The following is an 18105-nucleotide window of genomic DNA, read 5'->3' as shown; positions in this document are numbered from 1 at the left end:
CATACAAGTTGATGGTTTCTTTATTATATATATTGTGGTGACCCACTCCTCTACGCAGTCCAGATACATTTATTGGTGCGAATCATAAAAGTTCAGGGTTTTTAATATATATTGTGGTGACCCACTCCTCTACGCAGTCCAGGTACATTTATTGGTGCGAATCATACAAGTTGATGGTTTTCGTATTATATATATTGTGGTGACCCACTCCTCTACGCAGTCCAGATACATTTATTGGTGCGAATCATAAAAGTTCAGGGTTTTTAATATATATTGTGGTGACCCACTCCTCTACGCAGTCCAGGTACATTTATTGGTGCGAATCATACAAGTTCAGGGTTTTTAATATATATTGTGGTGACCCACTCCTCTACGCAGTCCAGGTACATTTATTGGTGCGAATCATACAAGTTCAGGGTTTTTAATATATATTGTGGTGACCCACTCCTCTACGCAGTCCAGGTACATTTATTGGTGTGAATCATACAAGTTGATGGTTTTCTTATTATATATATATTGTGGTGACCCACTCCTCTACGCAGTCCAGAAAGATACCTCGTTGCAACGTTTTGGACTAATAACTATATTGTGAGGTGTTCAGAATACACTGTAAATTAGTGGAAATGCTTGTTATTGAATGTTATTGAGGTTACTAATAGCATAGGAGTGAAAATAAGCCCAAAAACTTGATTTTTAAACTTTTTATGTTTTTTCCTAAAAAAATCCGAATCCAAAACCTTAAATCCGAACCGAGACCTTTCGTCAAGTGTTTTGCGAGACAAATCCGAACCCCAAAAATAATGAAAATCCGGATCCAAAACACAAAACACGAGACCTCAAAAGTCGCCGGTGCACATCCCTAAAAATTATTAGGGCTGATCCTGTGTATCAGAACCTTAATTTTTATGCCTTCCCAGCTATTTCCACCATTACACTTCATCCTACTTCCTAAAAGGACACTTCGTATGTCAATCACTCAGACACCTGTCTGCCCCCTAATGGCTGAAAGTCATGTGAGAAGAGATGGGCTGGGCCATATACTAAGGCGGATTTTGATTGGCTGCTGTGTTGTCAGTTAGTGGCTCACCAGAAAGACGGATCTGCAACAACCTGCTGAAATAAGTGCTGTGTCTGTACGATCGCTGCACTTATAAAGGTAACACTGCTATATAACACCCTCCCGTCCCATTCAAAAAAATTGTATTATATATTTCGATATTTGAGTTTTTTAATAAATTATATTGGCCCGCCTAAAGTTTTTCTTTTTTATTTGGCCCGATTCCTGAAAAAGTTTGCCCATCACTGCACTAGTTCCTTATTCTATGAAGATGTCCAGTTTACGTGTAAACAACCAGGTATCCAGATCAGTGGTTGTTAAAGATGGTAATGACTCTTTAATACTCATAGACAGCATATGCATAAGAGGAAATATAGCTTCAGATGAAAATCCCGCTAAATCAGATGGTAATTCTCTAGTTAAGAGGAGCAAGATAGCTTCCTACAGCAGCCGCGGCTATTAGGTATTAGAGTCCGCAGATAGATTGGTATCACAAAAAGGGGTTAACAATATAGTGGGTACATTACGTATTTGTGTGCTAGATGAAAAAACAGCCAGTATTTAATTGATGTGCAAAATAATAAACTAATTTGCACCCCTGGCATTGATTAACATGGTTTATCCCAGAGAACATTTACTCCTTTTTTTAGCCTTATCTTCCTTAATAACTTAGGCCCCTAATGTTTTGCCAGAGGCAGGATTGTGTTTTTAATTTCAGAACAAAACTTATCAGATCATAAATATATCCTTAAGGACCGTGGTTCTGTTTTCATGCTGATATGATTATTCTATACATCACTCACCGATCACACAAATGCTGTAATGAAAAACTAATATAAAGTAAGAAAGGTCAAACTACTGTGTGGAAATAATTGGAGCACCTGTGAAATCAGGAGAATGTAACATTTCAAGGTTCATGTTGTTTTGAACGCAATTTGCATTTTTGGTGTATAATACGCTTTGTACTTCAGCACAAGATCACAAGGCATTAGATCCAAAACTAGTGGTTTGTACACACGCCCACATGTAAAAAAACGTATTATGCACCAAAAATGTAAATTACATTCAAATCAACATGAGACCCTTCATCTTTATCCTTCTCCCCAACATTTCAGATATACCCCTCACTTCATCCTTATCCCTCTCCCTCAAGATTTAATTTTTGCACCTCACTTTATCCTCATCCCTCTCCCCCAACATTTCATCTTTACCCCTCACTTCATCCTCATCCCTCTCCCCCAACATTTCATCTTTATCCCTCATTTCATCCTCATTCCTCTCCCCCAACATTTCATCCTTATCCCTCATTTCATCCTCATCCCTCTCCCCCAACATTTCATCTTTACCCTTCACTGTGTCCTCATCCATCTCCTCAACATTTCATTTTTATACCTAACTTCATCCTCATCTATCTCCCCCAACATTTCATCTTCACTACATTACCCTTCACTACATCCTCATTCCTCTCCCCTAACATTTCATCTCTACCCATCGCTTCATCCTCATCCCTCTCCCCAACTTTTCATCTTTACCCCCCACTTCATTCTAATCCCTCTCCCCCAACATTTCCTCTTTATCCCTCACTTCCTCCTCATCCCTCTCCCCTAACATTTCATCTTTACCCCTCACTTCATCCTCATCCCTCTCCCCCAACATTATATCTTTATCCCTCACTTCATCCTCATCCCTCTCCCCCAACTTTTCATCTTTACCCCAACTTCATTCTAATCCCTCTCCCCCAACATTTCATCTTTATCCCTCACTTCATCCTCATCCCTCTCCCCCAACATTTCATCTTTATCCCTCACTTCATCCTCATCCCTCTCCCCCAACATTTCATCTTTACCCCTCACTTCATCCTCATCCCTCTCCCCCAACATTTCATCTTTTCCCTCACTTCATCCTCATCCCTCTCCCCCAACATTTCATCTTTACCCCCCACTTCATCCTCATCCCTCTCCCCCAACATTTCATCTTTACACTTCACTTAATCCTCATCCCTCTCCCCCAACATTTCATCTTTACACTTCACTTCATCATCATCCCTTTCCCCCAACATTTCATCTTTACACTTCACTTCATCATCATCCCTCTCCCCCAACATTTCATCTTTACACTTGAATTCATCATCATCATCATCCCTCTCCCCCAACATTTCATCTTTACACTTCACTTCATCCTCATCCCTCTTCCCCAACATTTCATCTTTACCCCTCACTTCATCCTCTTCCCTCTCCCCCAACATTATATCATTACCCCCACTTCATCCTCACCCCTCTCCCCCAACATAATATCATTACCGCCACTTCATCCTCATCCCTCTCCCCCAACATTACATCATTACCCCCACTTCATCCTCATCCCTCTTCCCCAACATTATATCATTAACCCTCACTTCATCCTCATCCCTCTCCCCAACATAATATCATTAGCCCTCACTTCATCCTCATCCCTCTCCCCCAACATAATATCATTAGCCCTCGCTTCATCCTCATACCTCTCCCCCAACATCTCATCTTTACACTTCACTTCATCCTCATCTGTCTCCCCCAACATTTCATCTTCACTATATTACCCTTCACTACATCCTCATTCCTCTCCCCTAACATTTCCTCTCTACCCGTCGCTTCATCCTAATCTCTCTCCCCAACATTTCATCTTTATCCCTCACTTCATCCTCATCCCTCTCCCTCAACATTTCATCTTTACATTTCACTTCATCCTCATCCCTCTCCCCTAACATTTTATCTTTAAATTTCACTTCATACTCATCCCTCTCCCCCAACATTTCATCTTTATCCCTCGCTTCATCCTCATCCCTCTCCCCAACATTTCATCTGTACCCCTTGCTTCATCCTCATCCCTCTCCCCCAACATTTCATCTTTACACTTCACTTCATCATCATCCCTCTCCCCCAACTTTTTATCTGTACCCCTCACTTCATCCTCATCCCTCTCCCCCAACATTTCATCTTTACACTTCACTTCATACTCATCCCTCTCCCCCAACATTTCATCTGTCCCCCTTGTTTCATCCTCATCCCTCTCCCCCAACATTTCATCTTTACACTTCACTTCATCTTCATCCCTCTGCCCCAACATTTCATCTTTACATTTCACTTCATCCACATCCCTCACCCCCAACATTTAATCTTTACACTTCACTTCATCCCCATCCCTCTCCCCCAACATTTCATCTTTATCCGTCATTTCATCCTCATTCCTCTCTCCCAACATTTCAACTTTACACTTCACTTCATCCTCATCCCTCTCCCCCAACATTTCATCTTTACACTTCACTTCATCCTCATCCCTCTCCCCCAACATTTTATCTTTATCCCTCATTTCATCCTCATTCCTCTCCCCAACATTTCATCTTTATCCCTCATTTCATCCTCATCCCTCCCCCCCATGATTTCATCTTTAGCCCTAAATTCATCCCCATCCCTCTCCCCCAACATTTCATCTTTATCCCTCATTTCACATTTCATCCTCATCCCTCCCCCCCATGATTTCATCTTTACCACTCACTTTATCCTCATCCATATGCGTGTTGCTGTGATCTATCGCCCCCCTGGAGCATATCAACAATTTCTTGAGGATTTCTCTGCATGGTTCCCTCACTTCTTATCTTCTGACATGTCCACCATCATCCTGGGTGATATCAACATCTCTATTGATAATCCAGCTTCCAAATTGCTCTCTCCAAGTGGGTTGAATCCTCTACACATCGGGATGGCCACTGCCTTGATCTTGTTTTCTCTAGACTATGCTCAGTTTCTGATTTCATTAACACACCTTTCCCCCTCTCGGATCTTCACCTTGCCAGCTACACGCTCACCCCCACTGCTCTAACCTCTCTGCTGTCAAACTCCGCAAAGCCTGTTTATACCCACAGAAATCCTAACTCTTTAAATCTTCAACAGTTTTCCACCTGTCTCCAACACCTTCTCTCTCCAATCTCTACATTCTCCTCCTCTGCTATGGCAGTAGCTCATTTTCACCATACCCTAGGAACAGCCCTTGATCAAGTGGCTCCAGTGATTCTTTATACTACACATTAACCTCAATGTCAGTCACGGCACACTAAAGTGACATGAAATCTTCAAAAAATTTTCCATAAATCAGAACATCATTGGTGTAAATCTCCTACCTCTAATGTTTTCTTCACATATACTTCTATCTACCACTCCTATCGATATGCTCTAGACACTGCAAAACAAGCAAACTTCCAATCTCTCATCTATGCTCAGGCTTCTAACCCCAAACTTTTTTAACACATTTAAATTTCTGCTCAATCCTCTCACCCCAAACCCTCCATCTACTATAAGTGCTCAGGATAGTGCTTCCTACTTCAAGGACAATATTGATAAGATCAGACTAGAAATGGTATCTTCTTCCTCGACAAGCAATCAGCTCAATTCCTTCCCACTACCCTCTGACACCCTCTCTTCATGTGATCCCAAAAATGAATAGGAAGTATCTACTCTCTTCTTATCTTCCTACTCTACCTCCTGTCTCTTGATCCTATTCCCTCACAGATTGGTAGATTCATGTCTCCTGTGCTCATTTCACCTCTAACTACAATCTGTAATCTATCTCTCCCTACTGGTATCTTTCCATCACTATACAAGCACGCAGTGATTATTCTTATTCTGAAAAAAAAATATTTTAATCCAAACTCTGTCAAATTACTATCCCATCTCTCAGCTTTCATGCCCCTCCAAGCTTCTAGAGAGACTTGCCTACACTTGCCTCACACACTTCTCGGATCTTGCGAGATTTGGACCCGGCGCAGTCGGCATTGAGCCTAGTCTCCGGCACTAGGACCCGGCGTGGCCAGATGTAGGTTGAGTGGCAGGCGCCGCACATTCCTCCCATTCCTGTGAATAGGGCTGATTGTTGGAGATCGGGACTGTGCGCTAAGCCGCTTCTCGCTGCAAATCATGTCCTGCCATCTATGCACTGTCTGAGGGGACCATGCACAGCCCCCCAGCCGGCTCCTGCCGCCCCTGCACGGAAACTCTCTCCCTGGGACTCTTGTGAGAGGTAAAGAATTTCCTTTGTGTGCAGATTAGGCTGCAGACCATTAGGTCTGGTTGTTGCAGATTAGTTACTTCTTCCCTGGGAAAAGTAGCGTGGCTGTGTGGACACAGTGACATTGTGCCAGGGGTACATGAGGAGGGAGAGTTGGGGGGCATCTAATCTGGGGCATTGTGTGCCAGTGATCACCCCAAATGGCATCTGCACTTTACATTTTTCTTTAACACATCTGATCTGGTGCCAGCCCATATGCTCCATATAGTCAATAAACAAGGTTACTTATCATGATCCAAAAATACTTATTATTATCATTATTCTTCTTATTATTATTATTCTATAATTCTCCCCAAACACACATGCCTCTTATTATTAGTAATAATAACAATATGCAAGTCTCTCAAATACATATAAATAGTCATTTGACATCATAGACAAAATCCAGCTTAGATGTATTTTCTATTAAAAGAAAACTTTTAAAATAAATGTACGTGTTATTTGTTAGTTCTGCATTGAAATTCTTACAAACAGTGGTTGACTTCCCTAATTTATTTCTTTTCTTGTTTTTTAAAGTTAACTTTGACATATTAAACGCTCTTAGACACACTGCAGTGATCTTTCTCCCACCCCTTCCAATACACCAACCAGGAACACGTTTACCAGACCTCTGGGCAATTAATAAACATAACAGCTGCCATATTTGGTTCATCGATCCACAAACATGGACATGGAAGAGCAGATGTTTACACTGTAGGTCCTGATGTGAATGTCAGATCTGTGTGGAGATGCATTGGGATTGCTAGACAGCTGTTATGGATTGTGGAAGTAATTTCACCATAGAACTGTGGGAACAATTTTGCTCTATTGCATTACTCGTTAAATGCTTTGCATATATGAAGGGACATATAGGAGCATTAACCCTTTTAAATCAACATCTGCCCCGTTATTTGCAAACTAACAGGAACTTATTTAGTTTGCTCTGTTGGATAAATGTGCATGCTTTGTCATTGTCCTTAAAATGTAAAGGACGATTAACATTTATTTTGCGTGCACCAAAGACTGTCCTCAAATCTATTGTTCATGTAATGTTCCATCCACACAGAAAACTTGATCTTTGCAGATGGTTACGGGAACATGCAGTGCTTTGTGTCATAGTCCCTTCAGTGGTGATAAGGTAAAGGCTTACTTCCTAACCGTCAGTAAGCTTACTGACAAGTTTAAAAGAGTCACATTTTGATAGTCAGTAAGATAAAACAGACCACATGCATGTGGGACATTATTGGAAGGATAACTGTGTATGAAAGATGGTGTTGCTGATATCAACCAATCAGAAATATGCTTTCATTTTCCAAATTGTGCAACAAAAATGAAAGCTAGAATATGATTGGTTGCTATGGGAAACACCTCTGTTTCCACACAGATAAACCTGCTTTACTAAATGCCCCCCAGTGTCATCTTTCATTGAAAAGCAATAACTGGGCCAAATCAGTCTACGATAATGTTTTGTTGAATTGGAGCTACCATGACTTGTTTCATAGTGGCTGATACTGCACTAACACGGCATTACTTTGCTCTAACGTCTTCTGTTTAAATTTGATATATAAACATTATACAATATTAAAAGAAAAAAGTTTGTTGTGCTATTAATTCTAACACAGCATAACTGTTGTTACTCATCCAGTTTAGTCATGTGGGATAGGCTTTCTAAGGCATATGGCAGGATTCACTGATGACATTTGAAAGTTTTTTTCCTGTGCAAACAAAAATTGACTGGAAATTAGTGTTATTGAGGTTAAAAGTAATGTAGGTACAAAGTAATATATAAATTATGTGTTTTTAGCCCAAAAAGTGGCATTTTGTCAAAAAAAGCAAAACAAAATCAAAACCAAAACAAGCGAGGGCGATTTTGGCGAAACCAAAACCAAAACCTGAATGTAATCCAGATCCAAAACCAAAACCAAAACCAAAACACGGGGGTCAGTGAGCATCTCTAATATAAACAGACAATTTCATATTCATTCACAAGTGTCTTTTCTGGATGACAATCAGACTATCTCTGGCAGACTTACCTGTATAGTTATTATACCACGGTGTAGCTCCTGGAGAACCTCTCCGTCATGGGTCTTTTACTTTCCTCCATCCTACTTATATATATCACATTGTTACTGAGGGTGCACCAGAGGATCGTATGTAATACAATGTCAGTATTTAGACATTTTGCATAAAGTGGTGAATATACTATGACTATGAACTTTACCTTCTAGTGCAGATCGTCTGTCTGTCCGTTCTTTTGGTGGTGGTACATGGATGAGAAGTGGAGAATAATTCTCACACTCTTAAATATATATTACACACATTATCCCACAGTGCTAGTAGATAATATATAGATATGTCTGGGATGTAGCAGCTAAACAGTCTGTGACAGTGAGTCTATTATTCTGAGTCACAATAGGGAATAGCTCCGTGTCTCTCGGCCTGGCATACAGCCTCACATGGCCGGTTAAACCAAATATGGAAAGAACAGACTGACGGAACCTGAATTCCTGCTCAGCCTTCCAATGAAGTATCACACTCTCAGACAGTATGCACCCTAGCTTTATACCCTGCGGTAGTAATAATACTCATAGGGAACTACATGGTGGCAATATTTTCTGGACTGACTTGGGACTATACTCGACTTATCTGTCCCAAGTTAATAGAGCTCACTGAGAACATAATCATATTTCCTCCCAACCCACACAATCTGGAAAGCTCGTTAAGTCCCAGTGATTAAACAATAAGCCCACATTATCTATGGCTCACACCTGGCTGTATTATCAGGAACCACTAGGTAGACAATATACAAACATAAACATTGAATAACACAAGTAAACTTATTAACTAACTTTATAACACAATAGTCAGTATTATGATCCTTATGAACTGATGCGTGCAATCATACGTGTGTACGCCATGTTACGTTACTGCACAGAGTATGTATATTTTGCAGTATATGCAGAAGAAAGGAATTGTATTTGTTAAGAATTGAATTGTTTGGCTCTCCAATGGGGTCACCCAGCTATGTCCACAGAGAGCAGAACCATTTTAGAGATCAGTGACACCAAGGAGTGCAGCCAGAACAATTAAGAACACTGTGTATGTGCAAACAAAAGAAAATATAGTCCGGCGCTCTAAAGAAATAATATACAAATCACTATGTGTAGGCATGAACATAAATAAAAGAAAAGGAAAAAACAACCAATAGGGCGCTAACAGGTTTACTTCCTTAGGGTGCTTCACCAACCGCCGTACAACAATATGCAGATACTGTTACTGCTAAAAAGGTCAAAACCGTGAATAAAAAAAGAAGAGCACTGTTTGAAATGAAAAAAGTAGTATAAAATCCAATCTATTGATTTTATTAATATATAACAATTTTAAATAATATAAAATAGTCATACATATATAACATCAGGATATATAGATCCTAGTGTAGGCAAGTGAAAGTTTCTAAAGGCAAATTTCAAAATACAGACATCCAAACTCACTAAAGATATTCAATTAGCTCACATTAGCTCCGTCTCTTTGGGGGGTGGTTTCATCAACCTCTGATGAAACCGCCCTGAAAGAGCCGACAAAACGAGTCAGAAATATACTAGTTGGCAAGTGTATTAATTTTTCCAGCTCATCAATCACTAACTCTCACTGTCCTGTGTGAATCCTCTGATGTACAACAAGATATGATTTTTTGGTAAAACACTTGCTACATTCAAAGCATTGAAATGGTTTCTCTCCTGTGTGAGTCTTCTGATGTTGTAGAAGAGTTGACTTCAGGGCAAAACATTTGCTACATTCAGAGCATTTAAATGGTTTCTCTCCTGTGTGAGTCTTCTGATGTACAATAAGCTTTGATTTCTGGGTATAACATTTGCTACACTCAGAGCAATTAAATGGTTTGTCTCCTGTGTGAATCCTCTGATGTGTAATCAGTTTTGACTTACATGAAAATGTTTTGTCACATTCAGAGCACAGATAGGGATTTTCTCCTTTTAGATTCATCATGTGTTTGACAACAAGTTAGTTGTAGAAAGTTTATCCTATTCAGAAATGAAGTTAGCTGCTGTAAAGAAGAACTGATGACTGTAGTATAGATGACTTGTAGGTGAGTCTTTTGGAACACTGAGACACTCAGAGAACAAGGACCTTCCCAAAATGTCTTCTGTTATTAATTGGAATCCTGCTCATTAATTCACCTGTAAGCAAAAAGAGTGTTAAGATTTAGCAGCCTAATTATTACATTAATGAAACTACTTGAACAATTGTAATGTTATATTGGATACAGAATACAAAAATGTTTTATACACTAACAACTATGAAACAGACATTGACCATTGTTTTCATTTTTGTGCACAGAGATACAGAAACATACATACTTAAATGAAAACTGTGAAGTCCTATCTGTACTAAATAGACTCCGCACAGACTCACTATTATTTAACAGTTTACATCTTTAGATGTAGGTGTTTTTCATGTGAATAAAATTCACAGCAAGTACACTAAAGAAGAACAAGTGTTAAAAATTAGACACTCAGCAGTAATGTAATATATAGTCAGTAATTCATGCAGCAGCAACCTAAAGAGGGTCCTACCCAATACTAGAAAGGTGTATCTAATAAAGTGACCACTGAGTACATATATGTATTTTCACAAGAATAAACTTCGTGGCACTAACTGATTACCCAATATTAAGTGATAAACAAATAAAAATCAATTAAATTAACACCATACAGGAGGCTGCTCTTTCCTTAGACACCTGTTCCAGGTATATATCTATAAAACATCACACAAGAAAAAGCACCAAACAGTGTAGTGTTATCAAACAAATTTAAATAAACAGTGATGTGCTCTAATCAATATCCGTGCACCAAAGGGAATTAGATATAAATCTTATCTCAGATATTGTCACTCACCGGACTGTGAGTGCTTCTTCCCGGACATTTAGGAACCGTGGTCGTCCTCCATCCTGAGGGTCTGCGCATGCGCAGCCCTTTCTTATACTTCTGTGTATGTCCCTTTAACTCAATTGGCAGATCAGGCAACACTCCCTATATTAAGCACCTGTGGTCAACACCACGTGGCCTGATCTTGGAGTCTCATTCCCCATGAGCCTCTGAAGGTGTTCCTGTGTTTCCTCGTGTATTCAGCGCTGCTGATTCCTGTGGTTTCCAAACCACTTCTACCTCTGTGGTTTCCAAACCACTTCTACTACTGTGGTTCCCATACCACTTCTACCATCAACTGTATCATCGTAAATGTTAGCTGATTCCTATCCGCTGCCTCCGTGCACTACAGTCTTCTATACCACTTCAACGCTATCATATTCCATTGTGACTGTTTGCTGATTCCTATCCGCTGCCTCCGTGCACTACAGTCTTCACTCCACATCCACTCACCTGTTCATCATCAAGTCTGTGAGCTGATTCCTATCCGCTGCCTCCGTGCACTACAGTCTCCAGCTTGCAACTCGCCTGTGTTCATCTTCAAGTCTGTGAGCTGATTCCTATCCGCTGCCTCCGTGCACTACAGTCTCCAGCTGGCAACTCGCCTGTGTTCATCATCGTGACTGTTAGCTGATTCCTATCCGCTGCCCCTGTGCACGGCAGCCTCATCTCATCTCTCCCGTGTTTTCCTCGAGACTGCTGCTATTATTGCCATCCGCTACTCTCCGTGATCAACAGCTCCTGGTCTACTCTGCTCTCCCATGTTCCATCGCTATTGGCACCTGTTGGTTGCTACCGGTTACCTCCGTGTGTCCGCAGAGTCCTGCTGCTGCTGTCAGCGCTATCGTCCATCTCCTGCTGATCCGCTCTCCACGCCTTCCTGTGTCCCGCTGGTCTCTACCCTCCTGTCAGCATTGGATTCGTATCTCATCAGCTACTCCTCTGCTTGATCATCTCCATTCTCCTGGGTCCTCCGTGAGTCCAGTTCCACGTTCTACTGATTCCTGTGGATTCGTGTCCCTGTTGGTCTACTTACCTGTGCGCTGCACCTACTAGACTCCTGCCTCATCCATCCAGGGACTTCTCATCCTGCCGGCCTCCTGCCGCTCAGGTATCGCTGCACTCCTATCTGACTGCCTGCTTCTGAACCACGGTATGCATACTTCTCATTGACTGTGCTGGTGTATTGCATATCTTGCTGGACTGTGTTGGTTCTCCTCTGGAGTTTGCTATCAGCTGAGTCTATTGCCATCATTGACTGTGTTATCTTGTGCTGGACTACTTCAAGAGACTTTCTATATTTGCAGACCCGTTCAGTCATTTATATATATTGTGCATATTACTGTGGATCGTGTTTAAAGTGCCCGTGTACATTCTGTGTTGCAGTCTCTCCCCATACACCTCCTCACATATATATTCAGTGGTACAACTTGCTGAAGGCAGACCACTGATCCCTGTTTCCTGTATCACCTGTTCCAGTATCCCCTCACATAGCAGTGGTACAACTTGCTATCGCAGACCACTGACTACCCGGATACCTCCACTTGGATTCCATTCCTTCACTCAGACAGCGGTACCACTTGCTATCCGCAGACCGCTGACTCTCATCACCTCCTCGTTTCTGTTGGACATTCCTCCTCACTATAGCAGTGGTACAACTTGCTATCGCAGACCACTGACTACCTTCACATGCCCTTGTCCATACAGTTCCTCGTGTATTATTACCTCCATATTACCAGTGCTGCTAGTCATAGACTTTCCTGAGCATCTCATCATCTACCATTGCCTGTTCCGTGATCACCCTGCTACCAGAGTACCTTATTACCATCTACATTGCTCTGGTAAGCCTGCCACCTGGTGATCCCTGGGTAAAGACTCCTAGTGCCCGTGACAGTAAGATCAGGCCATGACAGACCCAGATACGGAACCTACCGCCAAAGAGATGCTGCAGCATCTGGTCAGCCGTGTGGAGCAACAGGATGCCCGCCAACAGCTGTTACTTCAGTGTTATCAGTCATTAACCTCCCAAGGAACATCTGGACAGACTATGACAGCTACTACTGAGGCTCCTGTGCTTTCCTCCGTTTCCCCAGTGCCATCCCAGGTGTCTACAGCTTCCACGCTTCACCTGCCTACTCCGTCAAAGTACGATGGAGACCCCAAAACTTGTAGGGGTTTCCTTAACCAATGTTCAGTCCATTTTGAGCTCCAACCTCAAAATTTTTCTACCCATCGTTCCAGAGTGGCCTATCTTATCTCTTTGTTTTCAGGACAAGCCCTGGCTTGGGCCTCCCCTCTGTGGGAAAGAAACGATCCAATATTACAAGATAGTGCCAAATTCATTTCTACATTCCGAAGTGTGTTCGATGAACCAGGTCGTGTGACCTCCGCTGCTTCCAGCATCCTCCAGGACAAGGATCTCATACAGTAGGCCAGTACGTCATTCAATTTAGGATCTTAGCCTCTGAACTTCAGTGGAACACTGAAGCCCTAGTGGCCGCCTTCTGGCAGGGGCTCTCCGATAAAATTAAAGATGCACTGACTACACAAGAGCTTCCTTCGTCACTTGAAGATTTGATCTCTCTATGCCATCGTGTTGATATGAGATTTCGTGAAAGAGAGGCTGAGAAAACAACTTCTGCTAAAGCATCTCTTCGTTCTAACCCTCAATTTCGTCCAGTTTCACCCTCTGTGATTCCCATGGAGATAGGACGTTCCAAATTATCTTACGAGGAGAGAAAACGAAGAGTAAAGAATAGACTCTGTATCTATTGTGCTGATGCCACTCATATTCTCAGCTCTTGCCCTAAGAGATCGGGAAATGCCAGGCCCTAACTAGTTCTGGAGAGGTGAAGTTAGGGTCCCTGGAGTCCTCTCCATCTTCCATGAAATCTAAAGTCTGCGCTTTTGATGTTACGATTTCTGTTGCTACCAAAACCTTTGAGTCACAGGCATTGATTGACTCCGGAGCAGCAGGAAATTTTATTTCCAAATCATTAGTAAATCAATGGTCTCTACCAGTGATCACCTTAAAAACACCCATTACTGTGACGGCTATAGATGGATCACGTCTCATCAATGGTCTCATCACCCAGAGTACGTCTCTAGTAACACTTCAGATTGGTGCCCTGCATCATGAAGAAATATCGTTTTTAATCCTTCCTGTTACGACAAGTCCGATTGTCTTAGGCCTTCCATGGCTTCAGTGTCACTCTCCCCAGATTGACTGGCGCACCCCTCAAGTCACGTCTTGGGAGCCTGAATGTCACCATCGTTGCCTATCCCAAGTTATTCCTCTCAAAGTACAGCAATCTTCCATCTCATCTACCTCACCGGGACTCCCTCCTCAATATGCTTCATTTTCTGATGTGTTTGATAAAGCTCAGTCTGAACGTCTTCCTCCTCATCGTTCTTGGGATTGTCCGATCGACCTTCTACCTGGCAAGACTCCCCCCAGGGGCCGGGTCTATCCACTCTCGTTACCTGAAACTCAAGCTACATCTGAGTACATACAGGAGAACCTCCAGCGTGGGTTTATTCGACCTTCCACCTCTCCCGCTGGAGCTGGGTTCTTCTTCGTCAAAAAGAAGGATGGATCATTACGCCCTTGCATAGATTTTCGTGGACTCAATGCCATTACTATCAAGAATCGGTATCCCATCCCGCTGATCACTGAGCTATTCGATCGCATCAAGGGAGCCCGTATTTTTACTAAGTTGGATCTTCGTGGTGCCTACAATTTAATCAGAATCCGTTCCGGTGACGAATGGAAGACAGCGTTTAACACCAGAGACGGGCATTACGAATATCTGGTAATGCCTTTCGGGCTGTGTAATGCCCCCGCTGTTTTTCAAGGTTTCATCAATGAGATCTTTCGGGACTTATTATATGTATGTGTCGTCGTCTACCTGGACGACATATTGATCTTTTCCCAGGACCTGCCTTCTCACCACCAACATGTGGCAGAAGTCCTCTCCAGGCTACGGAAAAATTCATTGTTCTGTAAACTAGAAAAATGTTCATTCGAATTGCCCCAGATTCCATTCTTGGGGTATATAGTTTCCGGAGTTGGCCTGAAGATGGATCCAGACAAGGTGAATGCTGTACTACATTGGCCCCAGCCAACTACTCTTCGTGCTATCCAGCGTTTTTTAGGTTTTGCCAATTACTATAGACGCTTCATTCAAGACTTTTCTTCCATTGCATCTCCTATTGTGGCCCTGACTCGGAAAGGGGCTAATACTAAGCAATGGTCGCCTGAGGCTCTTCAAGCCTTTCAAACACTCAAAGAGTCCTTCTCTTCGGCTCCAATCCTTCGACAGCCTGATGTGACACTCCCCTTCTTTCTAGAAGTAGATGCCTCTAATGTGGGCTTGGGAGCCATTCTCTCCCAACGCTCTGAACAGCAAAAGTTCCATCCTTGTGCCTTCTATTCTCGGGGTCTGCTGCCCGCAGAGAAGAATTATACTATCGGGGACAAGGAGTTACTGGCTATCAAAGCTGCATTAGAGGAATGGAGATACTTATTGGAAGGAGCTCGCCATCCGGTGACGATCTTCACGGATCATAAGAACTTGTCATATCTTCAGTCTGCCCAATGCTTGAACCCTCGTCAAGCAAGATGGTCTCTTTTCTTTTCCCGTTTTGAATTAATAATAACCTTCAAACCAGCTGCCAAGAACAAAAAAGCTGACGCTTTATCTAGAGCCTTTGTGACGTCCTCTGATATAGAAGAGGTTTCCAACCATACCATTCTAGACCCCAAATGTATCTCACTGGCTGCTTCATCCACCAAAACGCTACCATTTGGGAAGACTCTCGTGCCTCCTACTCTAAGGAGGAAAATCCTTTCGTGGTTCCATGCCTCTCGTTTTTCTGGACACGCCGGTGAACACAAGACCTTTGAGATACTCTCTCGAAGTTACTGGTGGCCTTCAATGAGGAGAGACGTCAAAGAGTTCATTGCTTCCTGTGAATTATGTTCCCAGTTCAAATCCTCCCGCAGAACCCCAGCAGGGTTGCTGCGACCACTACCCATTCCGTCCAAACCGTGGACCCATATTAGTATGGATTTCGTTACTGATTTACCACCTAGTAAGAATCATAACACTATTTGGGTGGTGGTGGACAGATTCTCGAAGATGGCTCATTTCGTCCCTCTGTCTGGTTTGCCTTCCTCGTCTATCCTGGCTGAACATTTCATTAAAGAGATCTTCCGCATCCATGGATGTCCGTCTGAGATTGTGTCAGATAGAGGAGTACAATTCGTTTCCAGATTCTGGCGAGCCCTGTGTAAAACCTTGGGCATACGATTAGCACTCTCATCTTCTTACCATCCGCAATCTAACGGACAAACTGAACGTGTCAATCAAGATCTTGAGACTTTCATAAGGATGTTCTCATCAGCCAATCAAGACAACTGGGTAGAGTTGCTTCCTTGGGCTGAATTCGCCCATAACAACATGTACCATGAGTCATCATCCAAAACTCCATTTTTTGTGGTCTACGGTCACCATCCGTCTTTTCCGGAATTTCCTGCCCTCCCTCCCACCCAAGTTCCTGCGGTGGAGACTGCTTGTCAGACCTTTAAAAATATCTGGTCTCAGGTTAAAACCTGTTTAAAGAAGACATCTATCAAATATAAATCTTTCGCAGATAAGAAGAGGCGGGCTATTCCACCACTAAAAATTGGAGATCGTGTCTGGTTATCTACTAAAAACATTCGTTTGAAGGTTCCATCTATGAAATTCGCCCCTCGTTTTATTGGTCCATATAGGATCATTCAAGTAATCAATCCAGTATGTGTGAAACTTCTTCTTCCTAAGAATCTTCGGATTGCTAATGCCTTCCATGTGTCTTTACTCAAACCTCTTATTATCAACCGTTTCTCAAATCCTCCCTCAGCTCCGCAGCCAGTTCAAGTTCATCAGGAGGAGGATTTCGAGATTACTGAGGTATTAGACGCAAAAATTTCGCGAGGAGTCCTCCGTTTCCTCGTTCATTGGAAGGGCTTTGGTCCTGAGGAGCGCTCTTGGATCAAAGTTGAAGATCTTAATGCTCCTGCCCTTTTGAAGAAGTTTTATTCCAAAAATCCGGACAAGCCCGGTTCCAGGCGTTCTGTGCCCACCTTTAAAAGGGGGGGTACTGTCACTCACCGGACTGTGAGTGCTTCTTCCCGGACATTTAGGAACCGTGGTCCTCCTCCATCCTGAGGGTCTGCGCATGCGCAGCCCTTTCCTATACTTCTGTGTATGTCCCTTTAACTCAATTGGCAGATCAGGCAACACTCCCTATATTAAGCACCTGTGGTCAACACCACGTGGCCTGATCTTGGAGTCTCATTCCCCATGAGCCTCTGAAGGTGTTCCTGTGTTTCCTCGTGTATTCAGCGCTGCTGATTCCTGTGGTTTCCAAACCACTTCTACCTCTGTGGTTTCCAAACCACTTCTACTACTGTGGTTCCCATACCACTTCTACCATCAACTTCTGCAAGTATTTGGCGAAAGAATCGCTTCAAAAAAGCTCTACTCATAAAAAAGATAGAGAATCATAGCACAGATATTCGCACTTTTCATTGTGTGATTCTAATACATACAGTATTTATGATATATACATATTTCTTTTTATTGATAGAATTATTGCCACACTAAATTCATTATCATATATACAATTATTGGCTCATGAGAATATTTGGACTTAAATCTTAATTGTACAACAAAATTTAGTTTATACGATTATGGGAGAACACACTTATTACAATACTATATCTACAACATAATATCTATAAATGTTTGTGTATATATCAGTATATTCTTATGTATAATATAATTACCTTACTGTGAAGATTTCTCCTTCTTTTTCCCTCCTGATCATTCTTACTGTTCCATCCTTCCAGCTCTCCAGCCACCAACTCACTAACACTGGGCTGATACTGCCTATTTATAGTCATTCCTCCCCATCTCTCTTCAATAGTTCCCGGGATGACCAGAAGGTTCTCAGACTGTTTGTCTCCAGGTCTCCCATGTTTAT

General features: G+C 42.3%; 1 pseudogene; it reads right to left on the bottom strand.

Annotated features, from left to right (window-relative positions):
- LOC142149624 (uncharacterized) overlaps positions 1-10135 on the bottom strand; it is a 168859-nt pseudogene extending 158724 nt beyond the window's left edge.
- Between the last annotated feature and the right edge of the window lie 7970 nt (positions 10136-18105).

Source organism: Mixophyes fleayi, chromosome 4 (assembly GCF_038048845.1).
Source record: "Mixophyes fleayi isolate aMixFle1 chromosome 4, aMixFle1.hap1, whole genome shotgun sequence".
Classification (NCBI taxonomy): domain Eukaryota; kingdom Metazoa; phylum Chordata; class Amphibia; order Anura; family Limnodynastidae; genus Mixophyes; species Mixophyes fleayi.
The sequence above is the reverse complement of the archived record's forward strand: the minus strand, read 5'-3'. Positions and strand labels throughout refer to the sequence as shown.